This window comes from Stomoxys calcitrans, chromosome 3 (assembly GCF_963082655.1).
Source record: "Stomoxys calcitrans chromosome 3, idStoCalc2.1, whole genome shotgun sequence".
Classification (NCBI taxonomy): domain Eukaryota; kingdom Metazoa; phylum Arthropoda; class Insecta; order Diptera; family Muscidae; genus Stomoxys; species Stomoxys calcitrans.
This window is the reverse complement of record NC_081554.1, coordinates 39,326,614-39,352,424: the sequence shown is the minus strand read 5'-3', so window position 1 is coordinate 39,352,424 and position 25,811 is coordinate 39,326,614. Positions and strand designations below refer to the sequence as shown.

General features: G+C 39.4%; 1 protein-coding gene across 1 annotated transcript in view; it reads left to right on the top strand.

Annotated features, from left to right (window-relative positions):
• Window positions 1-25,811, top strand: part of LOC106081656 (uncharacterized) — a 104,133-nt gene that overhangs the window by 26,731 nt on the left and 51,591 nt on the right. Inside the window, exon 2 of the mRNA XM_059364841.1 lies at window positions 4,624-4,650. The gene's annotated coding sequence lies outside the window, so the exon portion shown is untranslated. The remainder of the gene's footprint in view (window positions 1-4,623; window positions 4,651-25,811) is intronic.

Here is a 25,811-nt window from a genome sequence, read left to right as displayed (position 1 = left end):
TAGATAATCAATACAAAAAATTAATTAGTGTGAATCTGATGAAGTCCGCCTAGCCCAGAATATCTTGATAGCCTCCATCAAAATGCTTGACATTATGGGGCTCAAACAAAATCGTGCTCTAGCACGATGCTGATATTACTTCAGAATCCGCCTCTATGGCGATAAATAATAGGTATTTGATAGTAGAAAACGAATTTGATATCCAAGTTTGAGGCCAAATGTTTGGGGATCGTGCCAAGCCATAAACTCCCCCCAAACCAATGGCAATTGGGGCTCAAATTAAAGAAATTTGAGAGTAGAGCACGATGCTGATATTTTTTCAGGGCTAAGTACGGGCTAATGCTGGCAACATTTGTGAGATACTATGCCATGTAAAACTTCTCTCCAAAGAGGTGTCGCACTGTGGCACGCCGTTAAGACTCGGCTATAAAAAGGTAGCCCCTTATCATTGAGCTTAAAACTTGAACCCGCTGCACTCATTGATATGTGAGAAGTTTGCACCTTTTCCTTAGTGGAATGTTCGTGGGCGAAATTTGTTGTTTGTTTGTAAGTACGTGGGTGGCCGCCCCACCCTGCGCACCCCTCAAAACTGGACATATTTGTGGATTATGGCAAAAAGGGGCTCAAATCTGTATTTGTTTAATGGCCAAGTATTTCAGGGTCGCATATAGCTCCAATGTGATTTTCGGGAGTGACAAAGAGTTTGGCTTCTCCAATCCACCACCAAATCCAAGAGAATGAAGTAGATCTAACATCGAAACATTAATGGGCGCCGTATAAATAGTGCCCAATAAATGTAAACCATTTTAATAGGCTCCTAGATATGACACTTCCAGTTCAGTTGTCTATCCAAGGTCACTACCAAGTATTTGACCTTAAGGGATGTCAGAATCTTTCCGTTGAGGAAATGTGGACCCTCACCTTTGTCTGATGAGGAAATGTGGATCCTCACCTTCGTCTTCTTCTTAAACATGCAGATTTTAGTCTTCTTCGAATAAACATTCAGGTCTAGGCCAGTCGTATTACACCACCACTGCACTACCACTACCAACTTAGCTATTGGGACAATAGATAAGAACATAGTAATACAACCCCGTGCCCAAGTAATGGTGATGTGAAGTTTATGTTAGACGAACATGTAAGCCTCATAAATATCTTTTGCCAGGAGAAAGGTGTCTACAATATGCGTTAATGACATACTTTAGGTTTTGATTTATGTATGCATATCGAAATTGTCATTTACATTGAAAAACAAAAACAGGTAAAAGCGTGCTAAGTTCGGCCGGGCCGAATTTTATATACCCTCCACCGTGGATCGCATTTGTCGAGTTCTTTTCCCGGCATCTCTTCTTAGGCAAAAAAGGATATAAGAAAAGATTTGCTCTGCTATTAGAGCGATATCAAGATATGGTCCGGATTGGACCACAATTAAATTATATGTTGGAGACCTGTGTAAAATGTCAGCCAATTCGAATAAGAATTGCGCCCTTTTGGGGGCTCAAGAAGTAAAATAGAGAGAGATCGATTTATATGGGAGCTGTATCGGGCTATAGACCGATTCTGACCATAATAAATACGTATGTTGATGGTCATGAGAGAATCGTACAAAATTTCAGGCAAATCCAATAATAATTGCGGCCTCTACAGGCTCAAGAAGTCAAGATCCCAGATCGGTTTATATGGCAGCTATAACAGGTTATGAAGCGATTTGAACCTTATTTGACATAGTTGTTGAAAGTAAGAATAAAATACGGCTTGCAAAATTTCAGCCAAATCGGAAAGGAATTGTGCCCTCTAGATGCTCAAGAAGTCAAGACCCAAGATCGGTTTATATGGCAGCTATATCAGGTTATGGACCGATTTGAACCATACTTGGCACAGTTGTTGGATATCATAACAAAACTCGTCGTGCAAAATTTCATCCCAGTCGGATAAGAATTGCGCACTCTAGAGACTCAAGAAGTCAAGACACAATATCGGTTTATATGGCAGCTATATCAAAACATGGACCGATATGGCCCATTTACAATACCAACCGACCTACACCAATAAGCAGTATTTGTGCAAAATTTCAAGTGGCTAGCTTTACTCCTTCGGAAGTTAGCGTGCTTTCGACAGACAGACGGACGGACGGACATGGCTAGATCGCTAGAAAATTTCGCGACGATCAATAATATATATACTTTATGGGGTCTCAGACGATTATTTCGAATAGTTACAAACAGAATGACGAAATAAGTATACCCCCCATCCTATGGTGGAGGGTATAAAAAAACAAATTTATGTAATTATATCCACCACCGTAGGATTGGGGGTATATTCATTTAGTCATTCCGTTTGCAACACATCGAAACTTCAATTTCCGACCCTACAAAGTATATATATTTCGGATCGTGGTAAAATTCTAAGACGATTTAACGATGTCCGTGTGTCTGTCCGTCCGTCTGTTGTAATCGCTCTAGAGCCTTCAACAATTGAGATATTGAGCTGAAATGTGGCACAGATACGTCTTTTTGATGCACGCTGGTTAAGTTCTTGAACGGACCAAATCGGACCATGTTTGGATATAGCTGCTATATAGACCGATTTTCCGATAAAGGGTCTAATGCCCATAAATGCTTTACTTTTCATCCCATTTTGCTGAAATTTGAAACAGTGAGTAGTTCAAGGCTTCCCGATAACTGACCCAAACATGGTTCAGATCGGTCCATATTTTGATATAGCTACCATATAGACCGATCAACCGATAAGGGGTCTGAAGGCCATAAAAGCTTTAGTTACTACCCGATTTCGCTAAAAATTGCAACAGTGCGTTATTTTAAGCCTCTCGACATCTGACCTAAATATGGATTAGGTCGGTCCATATTTAGATATAGCTGCCATATAGACCGATCTTTCGATAAAGGGTCTTAAGGCCATTAAAGATTTATTTATTTCCCGATTTCGCTGACATTTAAAACAGTGGGTTATTTCAAGCCTCCCAATATCTGACATAAGTATGGGTTAGATCGGTGCATATTTAGATATAGCTGTCATATAGACCGATCAACCGATAAGGGGTCTGAAGGCCATAAAAGCTTTAGTTACTACCCGATTTCGCTAAAATTTGCAACAGTGCGTTATTTTAAGCCTCTCGACATCTGACCTAAATATGGATTAGGTCGGTCCATATTTAGATATAGCTGCCATATAGACCGATCTTCCGATAAAGGGTCTTAAGGCCATTAAAGATTTATTTATTTCCCGATTTCGCTGACATTTAAAACAGTGGGTATTCTTGAGCCTTTCGACATCTGACCTAAATATGGTTCAGATCGGTCTATATTTTGATATAGCTACCATATAGACCGATCTCCCGATAAAGGGTCTGAAGTCCATAAAAGCTTTATTTATTACCCGATTTCGCTGAAATTTGCAACAGTGGGTTATTTTAAGCCTTCCGACATCCAACCCAAATGTGGTTCAGAACGGACTATATTTAAATATAGCTGCCATATAGACCGATCTCCCGATAAGGGGTCTGAAGGCCATAAAAGCTTTATTTTTTATCCGATTTATTTTAAATTTGGAATAGTGTGCAGTTTCAAGCCTCCCAATATTCTATCTAAATATGGTACAGATTGGACTATATATTGATATAGCCACCATATTGACCGATCTCCTGATAAAGGGTCTGAACACGATAAAAGCTTTGTTATTACCCGATTTCGCTGAAATTTGCAACAGTGAGTAGGTTAAGACCTCCCAACATCCGACCTTAATATGGTTCAGATCGGTTTATAATTGGATATATCTGCCAAAAAGACCAATATTTTGTTCTATTGGGTTGCCCAAAAAGTAATTGCGAATTTTTTAAAAGAAAGTAAATGCATTTTTAATAAAACTTAGAATGAACTTTAATCAAATATACTTTTTTTACATTTTTTTTCCTAAAGCAAGCTAAAAGTAACAGCTGATAACTGACAGAAGAAAGAATGCAATTACAGAGTCACAAGCTGTGAAAAAATTTGTCAACGCCGACTATATGACAAATCCGCAATTACTTTTTGGGCAACCCAATATAATATTGAATAGTGGCATATATATTAGACCACTCAATGTCCGTGCCGAATTTGGGACCTCCAGTTATCCAATTTTCACCAGATTGTGACGAAATGGGGTTTACATATATACCCGAGGTGGTGGGTATCCAAAGTTCGGCGCGGCTGAACTTAATGGCTTTTTACTTGTTTTTTTTTTATGGTAGGTGTCTGCTAACTATGGCGTTTTGGCATTTCCAAAAATGTTTATCTTACATCGTTTTTTATAACGCCGTTTGTAACTTATAACAATGACCTGCTTCAAAATTTGTCGTAAATGTAGTGTATCATAGGTTGTTTGACAAGCTACAAGTAACTCCCCCTGACTTTAGGTATGTTTAGTGAATTTTGTCAATAAACCATAAAAACTTACAGATGTTTAACATCATATGCTGTACTGTGTCATGTACAAATATAACATAGCAATCTGTTGTTTCAAAGTTTATCTCAATACATTGAAACAACTCTCTTCAACGCTTAAGTTATAATGACCTTTCTTTATGTGACTATTAGACTAATTTGAAATTTTTATATTGATTTTCAGCCAAATTCTATTACAAAACAGAAGCAGGTAAGCAGATATTATCTAAGCTACAAATTCGATATTTTTAAATGTGTTTTAAATTATTTTGTTTAATGTTTGGCATTGTTAAATGTGCCTTAATTAGCAGCTAAGCAACAGGCGAATTATTAAATGTCTATTAAATTATATATAGACCGTATATCGAAATGTTTGTATACACACACGCACACATATGCATATGGGTATATAATAAGAATACATTCAAACACAAATCTGGTTCCAAAGCATTCCTCTTTCTTTATTATTATATATGCAAGAATTGCCAGAATTTAAAAGTAGCGCTTCGATCTTAATACTGCAGGCAAATCGAAAGACTTAAGCGACAAACCTTGTGTTTATGGAAAAAAAAAGATTCACTTTCATCGAAATGTTAAAAATTCGTGTTTCTCTATTAGAATATATTTAAAGTTGCTGGTTTTTGTTTATGGGTTAACAACTGCTTAATTTAATTTACTAAGCTAACCACAAACTAAGCGACAAAAAAATTCCTAGTCATACATAAATCACTTTCGTCTGTGCGTAATACAGTCATGTTATTCACTCACTCAAGAGGTGTGAATGTTTTTGTTTTATTTTCGTAGTCAAGGCTATAAATTAAAAAAATATGGTCAGCATTTTTTTATCTAAACAAAATTGACAGAGACTTAAAATTCGATTATAGAACCGGTAGAACAGGTTCATTGACCAAAACAGGATTCAATAATGATTTGAAACCATATTGGGTTGAACTTAAACACCTTTTCATATTCACTAGCCCACCCAAGCACGCACTGCGGTTAACAAAAATGTACTTATATTGTAAATGCGCATTTAATGGGGCCAACACTTTAAATGAAAAGATCGGTCTATATGGCAGATATATCCAAATCTGAACCGATCTGAGCCAAATTGCAGAACAATGTCGAAGGGTGCAACACAACTCACTGTCCCAAATTTCGGCGAAATCTGACAATAATTTCGCCTTTTATGGGTCCAAGACCTTAAATCGAGAGATCAGTGTATATGGCAGCTGTATCCAAATCTGAACCGATTTGTGCCATATTGCAGAAGGATATCGAGGGGCATAACCTAACCCACTGTCCCACATTTCGTCAAAATCGGACAACAAATGCGTCTTTTATGGGTCCAAAACTTTATATCGAGATATCAGTCTATATGGCAGCTATATCCAAATCTGAACTGATCTGTGCCATATTGCTGAAGGATGTCGAGGGGCCTAACTTAACTCACTGTCCCAAATTTCGGCGATATCGGACAATAAATGCACTTTTTATGAGCCCAAAACCTTAATTCAAGAGATCGGTCTATATGGTAGCTATATCCAAATCTGAAACGATCTGGGCCAAATTGAAAAAACATATTGTAGGGCCTAACACAACTCACTGTCCCAAATTTCAGCAAAATTGGATAATAAATGTGGCTTTTATGGGTCTAAGACCCTAAATCGGCGGATCGGCCTATATGGGGGCTATATCAAGATATAGTCCGATATAGCCCATCTTCGAACTTAACCTGCTTATGGATGAAAAAAAGAATCTGTGCAAAGTTTCAGCTCAATATCTCTATTTCTAAAGACTGCAGCGTGATTTCAACAGACTGGCGGACAGACGGACATGGCTATTTTTTACGACGATGAAGAATTTATATACTTTATAGGACCGGAAATGGATGTTTCGGTATGTTGCAAACGGAGGGACAAAATGAATATACCCCCATCTTTCGGAGGTGGGTATAATGAAACTTGACAGAACATCCCATTAAGGACAGGGACAAACTTCTCACATATCAATGAGTGCTGTCCGATTCAAGTTTTAAACTCAATGATAAGGGCCTCCTTTTTATAGCCGCGTTCAAACGGCGTGCCGCAGTGCAACACCTCTTTGGGGAGAAGTTTTTTCATGGCATAGTAACTCACAAATGTCGCCAAAATTAGGAGTGGATAACCTCTAAATTTTTTTATGAGCTCGGAAGGATTTTAAACCAGGTGTTCGGCGTTAAAGGCGGACATGCTAACCTCTACGCTACGGTGGTCTCCAGATTCCTTTTTGAATCATAGGAAACTCCGTGTAGATTTTCCATGCTACTTCTCCCATCGGATGCCTCCCCAGGTCATTGAAGTAAAGATCAGCCAGAAGCATTGTAAGAGATCAGCCAGAAGCATTGCAATCCAGCTTCCAGCTAAATACACAGTTTGGTGCGGTTTATGGGCGGGTGGCATCATTGGACCGTACTTCTTCAAAGATGAAGCGAATCGTAACGTAACTGTGAATGCTGAGCGTTACCGTCAGATGATATCTAATTTTTTTTTTTGCCCAAAATGCAATAGCTTCAATGCATGACATGTGGTTTCAACAAGACGGTGCCACATGCCACACAGCACTTTATTGAGAGGCGAGTTCGGTGAACATTTTACATCGGTGAACATTTTACATAAACAGACAAAACCGCTCCAATTAACGCATTGGAAGACAACATTGAAGCATTTATTCGTGAGATACCGGCCAAAATGTTGGAAAGAGGATGCCAATATTGGACTAAGCGGATGGACCATTTGAGGCACAGTCACGGTCAACATTTGCATGAAATAATCTTCAGACTTTAAATTTATGAACCGTACTATTGGTTCAAATAAAGATTTAATACATTTGTCTGAACTTTGTGTTTTTTTATGAAAAACTTTTCTATAGCTCTTAAAAAATCACCCCTAGTATATATGCGCCTAGACTCGAAAGTGTAGGATATTTTATAGTCGGATCCGCCCGACTTTAGCCTTTCCATACTGGTGTTGCTTGTTTTTATTGGTTTCGTCGGTACGAAGAAATAGCTTTACTTTATTTACTCTAATTCGCTATGACAGAATACTTGTTCCACTAGCCGAACATAGAAGCGCCTCGATCTTCTGCGCTCATTCTAAAATCTCTGACACCAAGTTTTGAGGTGTCTCCCACCACCTGATCTTTCCATGGGGCTTTTGGTCTTTCCGATTTGCGTGTACCACCGTGTTTGCCTTCAAAAGACTTCTTTGCTGATGCTTCTTCATCCAGTCTGACAACATGACCTAGCCAACGCAGCCGTGGTATCTTGATGCGTGTAACTATGCTATCGTCGTCATACAGCTCATGCAGCTCGTGGCTTATACGTCGCCCATATTCTACATTAACACAAACTGGTCCATATATTTTACGAAGAATCTTTCTCTCGAATACTCCAAGTACTGTCTCTTCTGCTTTCACAAGTACCCATGCCTCAGAACCATATAACAACACGGGTAGAATTAGTGTCTTGTATGGTGTAATCTGCGTTTGTCGAGAGGTGGCCTTATTTCTAAACTGCTTACATAGTCCAAAGAAGCATCTGTTTGCCAGTATTATTCTTCGCTTAATCTCAAAACTGGTGTCATTCGTTTCGGTTACGGCGGTGTCGAAGTAGATAAAGTTACTGACTATCACAAAGTGTGGTTCCCAACTTTCTCCATTTTCCTTATCTGCTCGGTTGTACAAGGCGTTTTGGGAGTTGAAACCATCCATTTCGTCTTATCTCCATTCACTGCCAGACCCATTCTCACTGACTCTCTTCCGATTCTTCCAAAGGTTGCCGTTACTACGGCTGTTGACCGACCTTTGATGTCGATGTCATCGGCATAGGCGAGTAGCATGTGTTCTCTTGTGATTAGTGTGCCATATCTATTCACATCTGTATCTCGTATAATATTCTCCAACAGGATATTAAAGAGATCCCATGATAGGCTGTCTCCTTGTCTAAAACCTCGTTTGGTATTTAATGGTTCGGAGAGATTCTTTCCTATTCTTACTGAGGAATGCGTATCAGCAAGTATCATCCTGCAGAGTCTTATTAATTTAGCAGGGATACCAAACTCAGACATGGCTTGAAATACCTTTGAACGTAAAGGGCTATCTAAAGCGGCTTTTATAGTCAACAAAGAGATGGTAGGTGTTGTTTTTTCCTTCTCGGGTCTTTTCCAGGATTTGGCGCAGTGTAAATATCTGTTATAGGGTGGATTTATCAGGTCTAAAACCGTAACCGTAATAGGGCCCAATTATGTCAATCTAGATATAGCTAGATTAAATAAATTATCGTCGCTATAACAAGCAAATAAAACTTGAAAATAAACAAGTAAAAGCGTGCTAAGTTCGGCCAGACCGAATCTTGAGAACCCGCCAACATTGATTCTGCTGCAATATGGGAGCTATATCTAGTTATAGACCGAATTAGACCGTACTTGGCGCAGTTGTTGAAATTCATAACAGAAAACTATATGCAAAATGTCAGCCAAATCGGGAAAAAAATTGCGGCTGGTAAGGGCTCAAAAAGCCAAATCAGGAGATCGGTATATATTGGAGCTATATCATGTTCTTGATTGTTTTTAACCGTACTTGACACAGTTCTTGGAAGTCATAACAGAACACTATGTGCAAAATTTTAGCCATATAGAACAAAAATTGTGGCTTCCATGGGCTCAAGAAGTCAAATCGGGAGATCGGTTTACCGATTTGGACCGTACTTTGCGCAGTTGTTGGAAGTCTTAACAGCACACTATGTGCAAAATTTTAACAGAATCGAACAAAAATTGTGGCTACCATGGGCTCAAGAATTTAAATCGGGAGATCGGCTTATATGGGAGCTATATATAAATCTAAACCGATATGGCCCATTTGCAACCCCAACGACCTACATGAATTTAAAGCATCTGTGCAAATTTTCAAGCGGCTAACTCTACGCGTTCGACCGCTATCGTGATTTCGACAGACGGACGGACGGACATGGCTAGTTCGAATCAGATTGTCGAGACGATCAAGAATATATATACTTTATGGGGTTCTAGATCAATATTTCGAGGTGTAGATTAGTATGCCCCCATTCTATGGTGAAGGGTATAAAAATCGGCAGAGCCGGCCGGTATTCGAACATGGGTACACGGCGCAGCAGCGAGAGCCGTTGCCTTGTCTGGCGTTCGAAGCCATCAATATAATTTTTAAAAAATGCACATATGTAAATGTCATGGGTATGACATGGAAGCTAAGTAGTCGTATAGAGAAAAAGTCTATCACTACAAAGAAAATACATGCGGTGGAAAAGGACAGCTAGTGTGACAGGTGTCAGACTTGTGTTAGTGTCGTGCTTACATTGTAGACACGTTTTCGCGGTCTATTCGATATGAGTACGTCTTACCAATGTATGGCCCTTGAAACCTCCACAGCTAATATGGCCCCTGAGTTATTCTCTGGCTTTGCAATCTCTGGCTTTGCAAAAAATCTGCGATCATTGAGCTCGTCTCGAAAGAGAAACAAACTAAAAAAATGTGTTATTAAATGATATTCACAGGGAAAAAAATACTTGAAAATTATATTAAAATTTGTAAAAATATAATTAAATATAAGTAGGAAATAATATTGAACTAATTTGTCTTAGTTGACAAATCTTTCTATGATTTGTTTAAAATTTTTTCTAAACTCTCTTTATTTGCTGTACAATAAATATACAAAACAATTGTCTTTTATAGCTTGAATTCGCAAAGTTTTGGTATGGACGAACATTTCCATTTTAAATTGGAAAATCTTTAAATTTTATTTGATTTGCTTCGTGCTATCAGCAGGGTACGATTAATGAATCGTTTACTATTGATTTCTCACATTGATAAGGCCCATTAAAAATCAAAGCCATTTGCAACTTGTTCCTTACTTACCACCAAATCCCAATTAGAGGTCAGAGTTCATAAGTTCAAGAAATCATCACGTTTAAGCAAAGTTAAAAAAAGTCTACCTTGTGCATAAAACCTTTGTCTTGTGGTAAAATATCTTAAGATTCAAGTGAAGACTATAAGCTTTTTGTGATTGTTATAAATCTACTCAAAGTAGATCTCGCTCACAGGGATAATAAACTGCTAAACAAGAATTTATTATGCATAACCCCTTCAGCTATTAGAAAAACATTTATAAAACTAGACTCTGCATTGCTTTCTAGACATTTATTTCTATGCAACACGCATTGCTGCTTGCATTGGTTTTATTCCCCTGTGTACGAGTTGTGCTGTTACTTTTGTCTTATAATGAAATTAAATGATTTTCTTGAAACATTGTGGTTTTATGATTTAATGCCTTGCCTCGCCGTGCTTGGTAGTGGTGGAGAATGGTCGATGCATTACCCATGGAGATTTTGGCAGCAGTTTTTATAACGTTATGGGCACTAAACTGAATGACGGAATGGTAATAAAAGCACTTCGTGATAGGCCATACCAAACTAAGGTTAGCTGTAAAAATACCCAAAACAACATTGGTAAGACCAATGACTCTTCCTATGTTGGCCGGCATAGACTTCTCTTTCGAACAAGTTGGATGCAACATTTTAGGCACGAAAATAAAATTGAAAAACTAATCCGATGGGCATGTTTTGTATGTTCCATGGTTTCTGGAAGACTCGATGCTGGCGATTAAATATGATTTTGACAGCTAGTTATTATTTTTTTTTTTTTTTGTTAGTTAAAGGCTGCATTTAAATTTCCTCTCAGACCATTTACAAGCCATTCACATGGTCTTATCACAAACTCCATAATTGAATTGTTAATTGCTGTGCTTAAATATTTCCGGCAGATATTAAAGCCTGGGCTAAATAAGACTTCACAAGGTGGCAAGAAATAGGGAAATTGTGAGTTGTCAACATTTGAGAGTACGTGTGTTCTAAGAGTTCATGCCGGATAGAAACGTTGTGTCCAATTCAACGAAACTAGTTTCAATTAGTACTATGCGGAATGATTATATACCGGGTGGAGCCAACTATATGTTACTCACACCACTAACTAACTAGCTTTAAAGAAAATGGATGGAAAGATCAAGTGGTGTGGGAAACACCTCGAAACTTGGTGTCAGAGATTTCAGAATGAGCGCAGAAGATCGAGGCGCTTGGAACGCTATTCTACATTCGGCTAGTGGAACAAATATTCTGTCATAGTAGCCAATTAAAGAAGAAGAAAGGATAACTATTATTGGGTTGCCCAAAAAGTAATTGCGGATTTTTCATATAGTCGGCGTTGACAAATTTTTTCACAGCTTGTGACTCTGTAATTGCATTCTTTCTTCTGTCAGTTATCAGCTGTTACTTTTAGCTTGCTTTAGAAAAAAAGTGTAAAAAAAGTATATTTGATTAAAGTTCATTCTAAGCTCTATTAAAAATGCATTTATTTTCTTTTAAAAAATTCGCAATTACTTTTGGGGCAACCAATATATGGACACTTTATCTGAGTCATATTAGATTTTGATTTTTCCACACTTACTGAGCCATTAACAAGTAAATGTGTTCGGCCGGGCCGAATCTTGGGAACCCACCACCATCGATTCTGCTCACATATGGGAGGCAGGGACGTAGCCAGGGTGGGGGCCCTTTTTAAAGAAAAAACTTTAACCCTTACGCCTGACCCTCGATTGCGATTTTGATGAAATTTTATCTCTATATATAAAAAGGGACGAGTAATTGACTGATTGGCTGACTGACTGATTGAGTGGTCAACGAACACCCCAAAAGGCTAAAGTTAGAGTTAAGAAATTTGGCACGAATGTGGGTCGTAGGCGCGCGATAAGACGGGATTTTGTGATATTCGTACGTTTAGGTACTAATGGCGATATGGTGACTTTTTGGGGGGGGGGGGGGGGTGGGGCTAGAATTGTGACTTTGGGCTCAAATTAAAGAGCGTCTCGAAAAAATAAGATTTGGTGGCAAAAAATTTCCAAAATAGTACCGAATGTGGGAAAAATGGTACGTTTAGTGCCGCAATTGGTACTTTCTGGTACCTTGTTTGTTAATTGAGCTAGAGCTTTGAATTTTGGAATTTAGATACACTATGGCAACCAAAGTTGGGATGCCAAAAGAGTTTTTGGACATTTAGAAACAAAAAGTACCAAAAAAAGGTACGAAACAGGTGAACTTAGCATAGCAAAGGGCGAACGGTTAGAGCTAGAACTTCGAAATATGGCTTAAATGATTGTTGTTGCGAAAAAGGGGGTTTATAGATAAAATACGAAAAATACTATACAGTGAACGGAGAAAGGTAAAATTTAAAAAATTTACTAAAAATGATCGAATTCATGAAATGAAATGAAATGAAATGTTAAAATCGTACCAGCAGTGGAATAAGCTTAAGTATTGTAATCCGTACTATTTAGTATTTTCTTGATCTGAAATGTGGGATACACGGCAGATCTGAATATTCGCCAATTTTGGTGTTATAACGTGTACAAAGTGGTACTTTATTTACAGACTGAGCTACATCTGTGAAATTAAGGATACAGGTACATCTTGCCAGTATGGAACGGATGACTAGAAGATTGTTTTAGAATTTGTATATTTAGGTACTAATACTTACAAAATGGTACTTTATTTACGGATTAAGCTGAAGATCTCAAAATTGAGATACAGTTACAACTTGACAGTATTTATCGGCCGACTAGAGGTTTTTTTATTTTTAATTCGTACTTTTAGGCACTAAAACTTTCAAAATGTTCTCCCTTTACGGATAAGGCTAAAGCTATTAAAACTGCGATACAGTTACACCTTGATATTAAGTGTACCATTGGGGGCAGCGAAGTGACCGGGCATATGCTAGTATATTCATAATTTAGAAAATTTATATTGACGTAGCAATTTTTCAAATATTTTGAATTTTAAAAATTTAAAAAAAAGCCCCCCCCCCCAAAACTAAAATCCCGGCTACGTCCCTGATTGGGAGCTATACCTAGTTATAGAGCGATTTGGACCGTACTTGGCGCAGTTGTTGAGAGTCATAACAGAACACCATATGCAAAATTTCAGCCAAATCGGATAAAAATCGGATAAAAATCGCGGCTTGAAAGGCCTCAAGAAGTCAATATGGGAGCTATATCAGGTTCTTGACGGATTTAGACTGTACCTGGCACAGTTGTTGGTACTGATAAAATGCAAAATTTCTGCCGAATAGGACACAAATTGTGGCTTCCATGGGCTCAAGAAGTCAAATCCGGAGATTGGTTTATATGGGAGATATATCAGGTTCTAGACCGATTTGAACCGTACCACAGTTGTTGGAAGTCATAACAGAACACTGCATGCAAAATTTCAGCCAAATCGCGCAAAAATTGCGGCTTCCAGTGGCTTAAGAAGTCATATGGGGAGATTGATTTATATGGGAGCAATATCTAAATCGGAACTGATATGGTATGCAAAAATTTCATGTGGCTAGCTTTACGCATCCCCGGCCGACACGGGGTAATTAGGAGCTCCACACAGGATGGAACTTTGAGCTCCGACTTGTGTGGTGTCCATCGTTGCCAAGAGATGGACTACCGGGCGCGTAAACAGGTTGCAGATGGTGGAAAGCCCCGTTTTTATGCGGGGTAGCTGCATATGCGGCCGCGGGCATTCAGCGATTTTCGAGAGGAGAGTCTCAGTTAGGAGTCAGGTGGCACTGGCTCTTATTGGCGCCTTCAAATAACCAATGGCCAACATCAACGTCTGTTCCCAGGTTAGGGGCGGCTGAGGGAGAGCGTCGGATCTTGAAGCAAGCGGCTCGCCACAACGAGGGATACATGTGCAATCCCACAAAACCCATGCGGTTGGGGCACTGGACCAGTCACCCGCCCTCGGAAAACTATGAGAAGGTGCAGTATACGCGCTGGCGGATGTATTAGAGAAGTACAAGGCAGATGTTACCGCTTTACAGGAAGTGCGATAGAATGGGAAGGGCGTCACTACAACACAAAAAGGTGACGAACTATACCATAACTGCCATAAAACGAGGCATGAATTTGGCTGTGGATTTGTGGTTAGTCGGAGACTGAAACACCTTGTCTCAAGCTTTACTCCGGTGGATGAGAGTACAGCCAACAATCCGCATAAAAGTCACATTCTTTAACATCAGTCTTATTTATGCTCATGCCCCGACGGAAGACAAAGACGAACAAACCAAGGACATTTTCTACGAGCGTCTAAAAATAAAATATGACCTCTGCCCCGCCCATGATATTAAAATCGTTCTGGGAGATTTTAATGCGAAAATAGGGAAGGACGATATTTTTGGTCCAACAGTCGGAAAGTTTAGCCTCTACGAGATAACGTCCAGTAATGGGTTGAGACTGATAGATTTCGCTGCGGCAAAAAACATGGTATTCACAAAGCCACATGGCTGTCACCCGATCAAAACACGAGAAACCAAATTGATCACGTTGTGAAAGATGGAAGGCATTCATTCAGCGAGTTCGATGTACGATCGATCCGTCTAGCGAATATAGATGCGGATCATTACCTTGTTGCAGCAAAGGTTCGCACCCGTTTGAACATGGCGAGGAAAGCACGATCTGACACTGCACGGAAGTTGGACATTCAAGAGCTGGAAACACGACAGATGGCAACGGCATACTCCACTCGACTGATCGAACTGCTTTATGAAAGCACTCCTTGTTCCGATGATATAATAGTTCAGTGCACACTATTGACCACACCATGGAAAATGTTGCGAAATCCGTACTTGGGTACCGGAAGCCTCCTCCAAGAAACCCATGGAACGACCAAGTGTGTCGAGATGCTACTGAAGCCAAGAATGCGGCATATAGAGCAGCCCTGCAATCAGTAGCAACGCGCCAGATGAAGGAGAGGTATCGGGAGAAAAGGAGAGAGGAGAAACGTCTATTCCGCAGAAAGAAAAAGGAAATGGGAAGACGTGAGTGTGAGCGAATTGAGATGTACAGGAGTCAGAATGGAGTTCGGAAATTCTACCAAAGAATTAAGCACCAAACCGATGGCTTTGGTGCAGGCACATCCTCCTGCAGAGACAAAGAAGGAAATCTGGTAACTGACACAGGTAACATGCTAAGGATATGGAAAGAACATTTTACCCAACTGCTAGTGTCCGACGTTGGCTGCGAAGAGGATACCGCAGAACCAATCCCTGATGATGGTATAGAATGTTTAGCTCCTAGTCAGAATGAGGTCCAGGTAGCAGTGACTCGACTAAAGAACAACAAGGCAGCAGGAACCTACGGGTTACCCGCTGAACTATTTAAGACCGGAGGCGACACGCTGATAAGGCGTATGCGTCAGCTTATCTGTGCAATCTGGCTAGAAGAACGTATACCCGATGATTGGAACCTCAGTATACTATGTCCCGTACACAAGAAAGGAGACAAGACGGAATGTGCCAACTACAGAGGAATTAGTCTCCTCCCCATCGCATACAAGATACTCTCGAGAGTACTGTGTGAAAGATTAAAACCTAAAGTCAATGAGATAATTGGGCCCTGTCACTGCGGCTTTAGACCTGGTAAATCCACCCTGGACCAGATATTCACACTGCGCTAAATCCTGGGAAGGACCCGAGAAGGACAAATCAACACCAGCCATCTCTTTGTTGACTACAAAGCCGCTTTCCATACCCCTGAGTTTGGTATCTCTGCAACATTACTAAGACTCTGCAGGATGACACTTGCTGATACGCATTCCTCAGTAAGAATCGGAAAGAATCTCTCGGAACCATTTAATACCATACGAGGTTTCAGACAAGAAGACAACCTATCGTGTGATCTCTTTAATATCCTGCTGGAGAAGATTATACGAGATGCAGATGTGAATAGATATGGCACACTAATCACAAGAAAATACATGCTACTCGCCTATGCCGACGGCACCGACATCATAGGTCGGTCACCGGAAATAGTAACTGCAGCCTTTGAAAGAATCGAAAGAGTCAGTGAAAATGGGTCTGGCAGTAAATGGAGATAACATGAAATGGATGGTTTCAACTCCCAAAACACCCTGTACAACCGAGCAGATAAGAAAATGGAGAAAGTTGGGAACCACAACTTTGAGACAGTCAGTAACTTTATCTACCTCGGCACCGCCGTAACCGAAACAAATGTCACCGGTTTTGAGATAAAGCGAAGAACATTACTGGCAAACAGATGTTACTTTGGACTAAGTCAGCAGTTTAGAAATAAGGCCACCTCTCGACAGACGAAGATTACACTATACAAGACACTGATACTATCTGTGCTGTTATATGGTTCTGAGGCATGGGTACTTGTGAAAGCAGAAGAGGCAGTACTTGGAGTATTTGAGAGAAGGATTCTTCGTAAAACATATGAATCAGTTTGCGTTAACGGAGAATATAGACGACGTATGCACCACGAGCTGTATGAGCTGTATGACGACGATAGCATAGATACACGCATCAATACAATACAACGGCTGCGTTGGCTAGGTCATGTTGTCAGAATGGATGAAAAAGCTCCAGCAAAGAAGTATTTTGGAGGCAAAGGGATGACCAAAAGCCCGATGGAAAGATCAAGTGGTGTGGGAGACACCTCGAATCTTGGTGTCAGAGATTTTAGAATGAGCGTCGAAAATCGAGGCGCTTGGAACGCTATTCTGCGTTCGGCTAGTGGAGCTAGTGTTCTGTCATAGCCAATCAAAGTAAAGTAAGCTTAGCTCGTTCGACCGCTATCCTTATTTTGACAGAGGGACTGACGGACAAGGCTAGTTCGAATCAGAATTTTGAGACGTTCAAGCATACATCTACTTTATGGGGTCCTAGATCAATATTTTGAGGTGTTGTAAACGGAATGACTATATTAGTATACCCCCATCCTATGGTGGTGGGTATAAAAATGTATACGACAGCTCTCAGTGGGTGGGTTATACTAATTTGCATTTTTTCATTTTGACATTTTCTTTTCAAACAGAACATTATCGGAATAATACAAAAAAAAAATCATCGACTACAACCTATAGACACTTACATCGCAGAGATAAATTTATAAAAAAAAAATTTTTTTTGGGTGATTCTAATTGATGTTTGCTGTCTTTTGCTTGTATTCCCCCACTTCCAAGCTTAGCACCTGATTAGCGAAACATTTAAGTTCATTTACATTTCACGTCATTGAATTGAATTGAATTTTTCGGATATTGCCTTTTAATGTATTTTCCACATTTCTGACATTGTCTCTGAGGTCGTAACAGTTTTTAGATGCAATTTAATTGGTGTCTATACAGTGTGAAGTGAATAAGGTGTGAAGTACTTTATTTGGCTTGACATAGCCAATGCATGTTGTTAGAATCTGCGAGCGATCTACTGCACCTATTGGGATTAACGTCAACTTCTTTTGATGGTGTCTTTTAAAAGTAACGAGACTTAAAAGGTATTTGTAAAAGAAGCCAAAACAAATTTAAAAACATGTTCGGCTTAAACAAGGCAAGTAAATGGGAAGGGAATTTTTTGATAATCTTTCGACAACAGTTAGGAATGTTTTGTTCCTAAATGTATTTGCAAATATACACAAATTACTTAAATGTTGTTTGATAAAATCTGAATTTTTTGAGTTTTTCATTGATGGTCTTCCATTTTTTTATATATATAGAAGACAAATGTGTTTCTTTGTTTGTAAAGTATAGCTTAAAAAACAATTAAAGGGATTTTCGTGGAATTTTTACAGAATTTTCAGCTATTCGGAATCTTATATATGTATATTCCAACATGGATGGCAATTTTTATACCCACCACCGAAGGAGGGGGGAATATTCATTTTGTCACTCCGTTTGCAACACATCGAAATATCCATTTCCGACCCTATAAAGTACATATATTCATGATCAGCGTAAAAATCTAAGACGATCTAGCCATGTCCGTCCGTCTGTTTGTTGAAACCTCGCTACAGTCTTTAAAAATAAAAACAGAAACGTTGCACAGATTCTTTTTTGTCCATCAGCAGTTTAAGTTCGAAGATGGGCTATATCGGACTATATCTTGATATACAATACTTTACTTTAATTGGCTATGACAGAATATTTGTTCCACTAGCCGAACGTAGAATAGCGGTCCAAGCGCTTCGATCTTCTGCGCTCATTCTAAAATCTCTGACACCAAGTTTCGAGGTGATTCCCACAACTTAATCTTTCCATCGGCCTTTTGGGGTTGCTGGGTGCTTGGACCCAAACTTTAATACCATATTCGTTTTCTGCTCTCCTATACATTTCATTTGGTACCTTTATTGTGCCCATCGGACCACTTTCAGATGTGGGTGGCGTTTTTGGGGTAAAGGGGTGGGTCCGCCTCCACCCGATATCTAAATTATATAGCCTATGTTTGCTTCCAGACAAACGTACACAATCTATGGAAATTATAAGAAAATAGGTTCAACCAAGTATCATACAGAGGCATAATGGATACTTCGTTTTGATTTTGTATGCCAAATTCGAAATCTACTCCCGAACACCTTTCATTTGAGCTTCATATTGAAATGAACGTCCCATATGTCTATTTGGGGGTTGGGGCTGCCCTATGGGTACTTAGACTCAAATTTTAATACTATGTTCGTATTCTACTCTACAATACCTTTCCTTTGATACCTATATTGTCCCGATCGGTCCACTTTTGATTTTGGGTTGTGTAAGGGGGAGGGTTAGTCCCCCTTTCGTTATCAATAAATTATAAAGCCTACTCCTACTTCCTGACCATATTGGAAATCTACTTCCGAATACCTTTCATTTGAGCCCCATATTGAAATGAACGTCCAAAATGTCTGTTTGGGGGCTTTTAGGGTTGGGGCAGCCCGATGGGTACTTAGACTCAAATACCTCTCATTTAATACCCATATTGTCCCGATCGGTCCACTTTTGATTTTGGGTTGTGTTTTTGGCATAAGGGGGAGAGTCTGACCCCCTTCCGACCAACCTATGTTTCCTTCCAGACTAACCTACACAAATGCGAAAATTTCCAGAAAATCGGTTCTGCCGTTTTTCAGTCTATACGGAACAAACAAACAGAGACCCATATATCCGTGATTGGCTAATGTGCCCATTTTGGGCGTTTTTGTGGGGGTGGGGTGATCCCCTATACTTCGACATGAATTTGTATGCCAGATTCGTTATCTACTCCCGCATACTTTTCATTTGATACCCATATTGTCCTTAGCAGTCCACTTTTGATTTTGGGGTAACGGTGGAGGTTACGCCCCCTTCCGTTATCTATAAATTATAAAGCCTATTCCTACTTCCTGACCATATTCGTATTCTACTCCCGAATATCTTTCATTTGAGTCCCATATTGTCATGATCGTCAAATAAACCTATTTTAAGGGGTTTTGGGGCTGGGGCTGGGGCGCCCCCGCTGGCACTTGGACCCAACTTTTATTATGAAATTCGTACTCCACTCTTAAATACCTTTCATTTGAAACCCATATTGTCCCGATCGGTACACTTTTATTTTTGGGTAGTACTTTTGAGGTAAGGGGGGAGGGTCCGCCCCCCTCCCGCTATCAAAAATTATATAGCCTATGTTTCCTTCCAGACCAACCCGACAAACAAACAAATATACAAACAAACAAATTCAATTTTATATATAAAATATTTTTATAAATTTTATAAAATTTTTCTTAAATATTACGAACGAAGTAAAAGCGTGCTATGGATCGCATTTGTCGAGTTCTTTTCCCGGCATCTCTTCTTAGGAAAAACATATAAGAAAAGATTTGCTCTGCCGTTAGAGCGATATCAAGATATATTCCGGTTTGGACCACAATTAAATTATATGTTGGAGACCTGTGTAAAATGTCAGCCAATTCGAATAAGAATTACGCCCTTTGGGGGCTCAAGATGTAAAATAGAGAGATCGATTTATATGGGAGCTGTATCGGGCTATAGACCGATTCAGGCCATAATAAACACGCATGCTTATGGTCAGGAGAGGATCCATCGTACAAATTTTTAGGCAAATCGGATAATAATTGCGACCTTTAGAGGCTCAAGAAGTCAAAATCCTAGATCGGTTTATATGGCAGCTATATCGGGTTATGAACCGATTTGAACCTTATTTGACACAGTTGTTGAAAGTAAGAATAAAATACGTCATGCGAAATTTCAGCCAAATCGGATAGGAATTGCGCCCTCTAGAAGCTCAAGAAGTCAAGTCCCTAGATCTGTTTATATGACAGCTTTATCAGGTTATGAACCGATTTGAACCATACTTGGCACAGTCGTTGGATATATCAAAATACTTCGTGCACAAATTCATTCAAATCGGATAAGAATTGCGGCCTCTAGAGGCTCAAGAAGAAAAGACACAAGATCGGTTTATATGACAGCTATATCAGGATATGGACCGATTTGAACCATACTTGGCACAGTTATTAGATATCATAACACAACAAGTCGTGAACAATTTCATTGCAATCAGATAAGACTTGCGCACTCTAGAGGCTCAAGAAGTCAAGACCCAAGATCGGTTTATATGGCAGCTATATCAGGTTATGGACCGATTTGAGTCATACTTTGCACAATTGTTGGATATCATAGCAAAACACGTCGTGCAAAATTTCATTCCAGTCGGATAAGAATTGCGCACTCTAGAGGCTCAAGATTTGAACCATACTTTGCACAATTGTTGGATATCATAACAAAACACTATGTGCAAAATTTCATTCCAATCGGATAAGAATTCCGCACTCTAGAGGCTCAAGAAGTCAAGACCCAAGATCGGTTTATATGACAGCTATATCAAAACATGGACCGATATGGCCCATTTACAATACCAACTGACCTACACTAATAAGAAGTATTTGTGCAAAATTTCAAGCGGCTAGCTTTACTCCTTCGGAAGTTAGCGTGCTTTCGACAGACAGACGGACGGATATGGCTAGATCAACATAAAATGTCGCAACGATCAAGAATATATATACTTTATGGGGTCTCAGATGAATATTTCGAGTAGTCACAAACAGAATGACGAAATTAGTATACCCCCATCCTATGGTGGAGGGTATAAAAATACTCATAAATGTTATGAAAGTTTTTCATAAATGTTATGACAACTTTTCATAAACTATATGTTTGATTTTCATAAATATTATGACATATTTCATTGAATTGAGATTTATGAAACGAGTTTCATACATGTTATGAAAAGATTCATTGGGACATATTTTAACATTTTTTTCATAAATGTTATGACAAATTCATTAATATCATGAACACTTTGCTTTCTGCGTATATTAAAGACGAATTTATTTAATTTCCGCTACAACCTTCTTATCATCCAATAGGGCCTATGGCACCCAATATAGATTAACTGCATATTTACACGTTCACATGTTGCATTAAAAAAAAAAATTAAAATTGTTATCCAATTTACCATAAAAAATAACTTCAAAGTGGGCTCCAATGCCAAAAAAGAAACTCTCGTTCACTCAAAATAAAGCAATTAAATCAAAAGACTCAAGACACATGCGTAAACAAAATCCATTTGGCATCAACATTGTTTCAGGGATAGGCTGCAAAATCTATGTTCAATGCCCAAGTCTCGATACCCAGCAATGGCTGAGCAGGAAAATCAGGCATTTTAAAACGTAAACTACAACTGATTATGATTGAATGTAAACAAATTTTTAAATGAATTCATTTGCTTACAGACATGAGTACGATTTTTTCTTGCTCTCCCTCTCACCAGATGTATGATGCAACACAAATCATTTAAAACTTTTGCAGCCAACACACATACGCAAATAGGATTTAAAATTCATAAAAAATCAATCATTGGAAAACCACTCAAATTTTAACAATTAACGTCAAACAGCAATCATGGTGATTAGATTTTTTTTCAGTATGAGCAAACAAGATGTAATTGAATTGCATGTCTTACTCTTTTTATGAAAAATGGAAAATAGCTTTAATGTGCTTTAAAATGCTGTACAGTTTTGTTTGGTTTTTTCTATGTAAAGTCGGTTCAACAAAATACGCACAATTACTTGAGAGAACAACATTTTGGTGACTGCGTTTTAGGTCTTACTCCGCCCAGGGGCATTTTCCATTTTATCTTTTGTAACAAGAATTCCATGCCACGTTTTGCATGACTAGTTAGACAGATAAGACAAGACAGAATTTCATTGTTACGCGTATATTAGTGGAGCTGTGTGGGACTTACGAGGGAGGTATATGACATTTTTGAAAACAGGGACCTGTGAGACCCATGTAAATGGATCAAGTTATGCGCGCTAGCGCTAAAGCTGGGAAAGTATCTGAAAAGGACTCGACCAGCGCACAGTGTTACGAAACAAAAAAATTTTGGACACAATTCTGGAACTTTTCAACGGATAAGGGTTTAGGCACGAAACTTAACATAGTCAATGTTGACGTGTTTTCCATAAGTATGCAAAATTTGAGGATCCTAGCAGGTTCAGAGGATGAACCATAGAGCTTAGAAGTTGGTCACCTTGAGAATGTTAAATTTTGAATAGCTTATCAAACAGACATTAATGGGCTGATCGGCTTGATTATTATACCCACCACCGAAGGATGGGGGTATATTCAATTTGTCATTCCGTTTGCAACACATCGAAATATCTATTTCCGACCCTATAAGGATATATATTCTTGATCAGCGTAAAAATCTAAGACGATCTAGACATGTCCGTCCGTCTGTCTGTTGAAATCACGCTACAGTCTTTAAAAATAGAGATATTGAGCTGAATTTTTGCACAGATTCTTTTTTTGTCCATAAGCAGGTTAAGTTTAAAGATGGGCTATATCGGACTATATCTTGATATAGCCCCCATATAGACCGATCCTCCGATTTAAGGTCTTAGGCCCATAAAAGCCACATTTATTATCCGATTTTGTTGAAATTTGGGGCAGTGAGTTGTGTTAGGCCCTTCGACATCCTTCGTCAAGATCGGTCCAGATTTGGATATAGCTGCCATATAGACCGATCCTCCGATTTAGGGTCTTAGGCCCATAAAAGCCACATTTATTATGCGATTTCGCTGAAATTTGGGGCAGTGAGTTGTGTTAGGCCCTTCGACATCCTTCGTCAAGATCGGTTCAGATTTGGATATAGCTGCCATATAGACGGATCCTCCGGTTTAGGGTCTTTGGCCCATGAAAGCCACATTTATTATCCGATTTCGCTGAAAATTGGGACAGTGAGTTGTCTTAGGCCCTTCGACTTCCTTCGTTAAATTGGCCCAGATCGGTTCAGATTTGGATATAGCTGCCATATAGACGGATCCTCCGGTTTAGGGTCTTAGGCCCATAAAAGCCACATTTATTATCCGATTTTGATGAAATTCGGGACAGTGAGTTGTGTTAGGCCCTTCGACATCCTTCGTCAATTTGGCTCAGGTCGGTCCGGATTTGGATATAGCTGTCATATAGATCGATCCTCCGATTTATGGTGTAAGGCCCATAAAAGCCACATTCATTATCCGATTTTGCTGAAATTTGGGACAGTGAGTTGTGTTAGGCCCTTTGACATATTTCTTCAATTTGGTCTAGATCGGTTCAGATTTCGATATAGCTGCCATATAGACCGATTTCTTGATTTATGGTTTTGGGCCCATAAAATGCTCATTTATTGTCCGATGTCGCCGAGATTTAGAACAGTGAGTTAAGTTAAGCGCCTTGACATACTTCTGCAATATCCCACAGATCGGTCCAGATTTGGATACAAATTCCATATAGACCGATATCTAGGTTTTAGGTTTTGGGGCCATAAAAGACGCATTTATTGTCCGATGTCGCTGAAATTTGAGACAGTGAGTTTGGTTAGGCTCTTCGACGTCCTTCTTAAATTTTGCCCAGACGGTCCAGATTTGAATATAGCTGCAATATAGACCGATCTCTTGATTTAAGGTTTTGGGCCCATTAAAGAGGCATTTATTGTCCGATTTCGCCGAAATTTGGGACAGTGCTTTGTGTTAGGCTCTTCGACATGTTTATGCAACTTGGCCCAAATCGGTCCAGATTTGGATATAGCTGCCATGTAGAGCGATATCTCGATTTAAAGTCTTGACCCCATAAAAGGCGCGTTTATAATCCGATTTCACTGAAATTTGACACAGTGACTTATGTTCGGCTTTTCGACATCCGTGTCGTATATAGTTCAGATCGGTATGAGGTATATGAGTATAAGGTATGACATTTTCACCGAATTTTGATTAAAGGTGGTTTACATATATACTCGAGGTGGTGGGTATCCAAAGTTCGGCCCGGCCCCCGTCCCCGGAATTCTGCTAAAATATGGGAGCTATATCAGGTTATAGACCGATCCAGACCGTACTTGGCACAGGTGTTGGAATTCATAAAATAACACTATGGGCGAAATTTCAGCCAAATCGATAGAAAATTAAGGCCTCCAGGGGCTAAAGAAGTCAAATCGGGAGATCGGTTTATATGGGAGCTATAACAGTTTATAGACCAATTTGGACCGTACTTGGTACAGCTGTTGGAAGTCATGACAGAACACCGCATGCAATGTTTTAGCCAAATCGGATGAATATTGAGGCTTCCAGGGGCTCAATAAATCAAATCAGAAGATCGGTTTATATAGGAGCTATATCAGGTTATAGATCGATGTAAACCGTACTTTGCACAATTGGTGGAAATCATAACAGAACTCTATGTGCAAAATTTCAGCCAAATCGGACAAAAAATGCGCCTTCTAGGGGCTCAAGTCAAGTCAAATTGGGAGATGGGAGATCTAAACCGATCAGATATGCAATCCCCAACTACCTACATCAATATTTAGTACTGGTGCAATCGTCCGGTTCATCCCTCTGTCTGTCCAGAGCACACTAACTTTCGAAGGAGTAAAGCTAGGTGCTTAAAATTTTGCACAAATACTTCTTTTTAGTGTAGATCGGTTGGAATTGTAAATGGGTCAAATCAGTCCATATAAATCGAGGTGGAGGCCACCGTAGCGCAGAGGTTAGCATGTCCGCCTATGACGCTGAACGCCTGGGTTCGAATCCTGACGAGACCATCAGAAAAAATTTCCAGCGGTGGTTCTCCCCTCCTAATGTTCCTTATTGGAATGTTCATGGGCAAAACTTGCAATTTTGCTATATAAACCGATCTTGGGTCTTGACTTCTTGAGCCTCTAGAGGGCGCAATTCTCGTCCTATTTGGCTGAAATCTTGCAGGTGGTGTTTTCGTATCACTTCCTGTGCTAAATATGGTTCAAATCGGTGCATAACCTGATATAGGTGTCATATAAACCGATCATTGGTCTTGACTTCTTCGGCTTTTAGAGGGCGCGATTCTTATCCGATGTGGCTTTAATTTTGCACGTGGTGTTTTGGTATCACTTCTAACAACCAACTTCTTGAGCCACTAGAGGGCGTAAT